The sequence below is a fragment of the Limulus polyphemus genome, unplaced genomic scaffold (assembly GCF_000517525.1).
Source record: "Limulus polyphemus unplaced genomic scaffold, Limulus_polyphemus-2.1.2 Scaffold305, whole genome shotgun sequence".
Classification (NCBI taxonomy): Eukaryota; Metazoa; Arthropoda; class Merostomata; order Xiphosura; family Limulidae; genus Limulus; species Limulus polyphemus.
The window spans coordinates 658,376-662,588 of NW_013665915.1; positions in this window are offsets into that span (position 1 = coordinate 658,376).

The window sequence follows — 4,213 nt, forward strand, 5'->3', positions numbered from 1 at the left end:
TAAATTATTCCGTCACGTTGTCACCCTCTTATATATATACCAGCCTACCCTATATCTAGTAATCTCCCGACTATTCCCGAAGGTTCGAAAGAAGTGGCGTGACACTAGTCACGTGACCTCGCTGACGCAACATTATTCTAAAGATCGAGTGTAAGATTTTGCTAGTTCTATATTTGCAGTTGCATTAAGATAAACAACGAAAAATTCAGATTGCCTCAATATTTCTGGTTGATATTTACCACTTGTGATTACCTCAGAGTTATAACGTAATTTATGCCTTCAACATCTGATAAAACAAAGTACCTATATCCTAAATTATTGGATTTGTGGACATAAACTGTTGCAATGGTATTTTTCTTGAAAAATAAACAACCTGCTCAACGATGCTTCCCTCCTATTGTGATGTTGTTAGTTTTGATAGGTCGATGATGTATGAGAAATCATATCTTCTATAATGTGTTATATCCTGTTATATCCTTGGACCTTTCAGGGTGGTTATTTTCGTGTAAATAATGTTTTATTTATTTCCTGAAGAAAAAAAAAAACTCTAGAATATTGAAATACAGGTTGATTAAGATCAAACTCATCAGACCGAGGCTTAAGCTGAGTGATCTTTATAGTTTTCTATCATCATTATCATCCTCCATACCTTTGATGGTGATTTAATTGTGTCATCAGTCGCATTCTCCACATCTCTGCTGGTTATTTATTTATGTTATCAGTCATATCCTCCATATTCTTGTTGATGAAATCCACTTCCTTTGTGTGTGTTCAGGTCGATAAAAATAATAGGATATGTGATTGTTCGCTTTGTTCAAGAGCAAAGCTGCACAATGGGTTACTTGCATTGATAAAATCCAAACATTTAGCGTTATAAGTTCTCGAGCTTACCCCTGAGCCACCTAGAGAGCAGATGATACGAATAAAATCAAAAATACATTTAGACATTTGATCGTTATAGGTGCTCAGTAAATTCAAGAACAATGTACATCTAGCATAATTTGTTTTATTATAAAAATATTAAAAATTATTCCCTCCGATTTTACTTGGGGATGGATCTTGTGAAATATTCTACATAAGAGAGAACTTACAGTGGTGGTTTGTTAATCAATGTTTGGTTGCGTCATAATTGTGTAAACTACCACGTTGCTTTCAGACAGTAATGTGAAGTTTGTGTGTTTTTCTCATAGCAGAGTCACATTGGGCTATCAGCTGTGTCCACCGAGGGGAATCAAACCCCTGATTTTAGCATTGTAAATCCGAAGATTTATCGCTGTCCCACCGGAGGGACATAACGTGAAGTACCGGCATATTATATCAATCTACACATATATATATATACGAAATTATGGAAAACAACAATTTCATTACATAGATAATCTGTCAGGCACACATTACGGTTTTCTATGATTCAGAATACAAGAACCACGCAGTCACATGATTAGAAGAGTAACAAAGGTTCGAGGACTTATGCAGAAAGACAATTGTAGACAGTTTTCACAGTTAACTGAAAGAGGAGACTCCAGGTGAAGAACAAAGGTACAACGAAAATTAAGATGGCTGAGATTAATACTCAAGGAGGTAAAAATAATAATACATATAGCTTTACGTTTCTAACAAGCCCCCACTGGTCCAGCGGTAAGTCAATAGATTTAAGACACTAAAAATCGATTAGTGGGCAGAATGTAGACAGCCCATTGTAGAACTTTATGCTTAACAACAACCAAACCAAACCATTTTTAACAAAGGAAAAGCGATGAATAACCGTTGAAAGACATGTATCAGCCCTTTCAAATTTGAAATAAATCTCTAAAAAAAACGTTCACAGTCCGTATTTTCTCTATAGCTGACCAATCACAAGTTGGAAGTATTTATGCTTCATTTGATAGACATATAATACCATTACTCTAAAAGTAAGATTTGGTACAATACAAGTATCTCCCATGAAAGAACAGATAACCTCTTAGACCAAGTCATGCCACAGATATTATCAGATTCCTAACTATAACCAAAGAATTTTGTTACAATATCAAACTATAAGAGGTTTGGATATATAAAATCTGTACATTCCAATACTCTATCATTTATCTTAGGTTTGTTCTGAAGACGACTTGATTTTACGTTTAAAATCAATATAAACTAAATCGCATAGGAATTGTATTCCTCAGCTACATTGAATGTTGATGTCACAGAATGATATAACATAATACATGCTACAACAGTCAGTGTAAATAACTAATCAGAGATTTCAGTAAAACCACTCATTTTCTACGTACAAATTTATAAGGGACACAACAGTAAACAGTGTGAATAACTGCAATACTGATTTTTTTATATACATATGGTATTAAGAACCTGTCACCAACAGTGTCATGGACTCACAAGAATGGACTTCTTATAGTCTCAGCTGTAATGACCAGAATTCCATATCTGTATCAATTATCTCTTTCTGGTACCCTTTGGGAGAAGTTCTTATTCCATACAGGCTTGTTTTATTCTGCAAGTCTTAGCAATATGTCCTTTCAAGTTATATTTGAAGCACCTATTATCTTGTGGCTTACTCCCTCCTTCCGTGTAACTAATTGTCTCACTAATCATTTTAGTTCTTCTAAACTGTCGTCAGCAGAAGTTAATGTTTCAACAGTACACTATTTGACGATCCCATAACTTCGAGATGGTGTCTTTAGTTGTTTATCTGCAACTGTAATGGATTCTAGTTCCAATGCCAACTGCAGAGCTTCGTTTAAGGATGTATGCCTATTTTGCTTCAGCCTAATTCTCATACCTTCGTCTGTTATGTTGAATATATACCAACAAATATATCATTTCACGAGAAACATCTAAGTAAGATAATTGGGCAAACCTTCCCAAATCGTCTGCAGATTTGGCCAAGGTCTCCCCTTTCCTCTGTACCCTGTTCTCCAACTTCTTCCTGGAATGTGTCAGAACCTTAACTATATATATATGGGTGTGGACTAAGGATTCTTCTACAGTAGGTGTCTGTGACTTGTTGGGGATAAATTCCAACAACAAACAGATAGCACGCGCTCCACTTGTTTTAAAATAATATATTCAAAACAAGATATATGTACAATAAGTCGTTACACTATGGAGATCATAGTTGTATCTTAAACACTATACAGTTCAATTATACTTGTCAAAAGTCCACTTAGGCTAATTCAATTGTTTTAGAACCCAGTTGATAAGCCGAACTATTTTTGTCTGTTTTTATCACAATAGTATCAGTGAATAATTCACTTACGCTGCCTCGTGGATTACCACAGTTGTATCCTGAACTTCCAATAATTGTCTTCTTTTCATCAAAGTCCACACAGGTGGGTTCAATTACTTTAGAACACCCTTTGACAAGACAAATTATTCTCCTTATCCCTATCAAACTGTTAATCTCGCTTTAAAATATCAACTGTTAAGGTTATTCACTCCCACTTCATGTGTCGGACTGAAACTTCTCTTGCAATTGACTTTACTTTTATTCCACTCCTGCTCTATTTATATGTTTATCTCTGATTCCTCTAGAATTTTCTACAACCTCGACATTAATGAATTTCAAATACAATGTATGACTCTTACCGAGTTACGTAACCAAACTTGTCATAGCTATCGCCTTTAAAATAATTGCCTTTAACTCTCTTTCTATGAAACTCAACAATCATTAAATATTAACTCACAAAATAAATTAAATAATAATGCGTACAATACACAGTCTTATATATCCAACGACTCTGAACCTGTTATAATTATTAGCTGGAAGATTACTCAATGTTGTCAAAGCTGGCTTTTTTTTAAATGGGCAGCAAGATGGATGGTTGTTGTTTAATATCCCATCTGTTCACTGTGCAATGATTTCAAATTGGGCTTGTTATGATTCCCATGGTACCTTCCCATTATAGTTTGTTGTTTTCTCAATTGGCTGTTGTTGAATTGGTCAGCTAAATTCTGGAACTTGATTTGGTAATGCCATAGTTGGAGCAGTCCAGGAAAGTTCTTCAGTAATAGGTGACACATCAGTAGTAGTAATAGGTGTAGACCAAATAAGTTCTTCTGTTCTATATTTTGTAGAATATTGTTACGTATCTACTTGTTTGTTAATTTCCGCTAAAATTCTTTCCGAGGAACTTAAGTGATACAAGACCTTTTTTGATTAAACGAGTTTATTCTTCCTCGATACAAAATTTTAGTACACAATAATTCC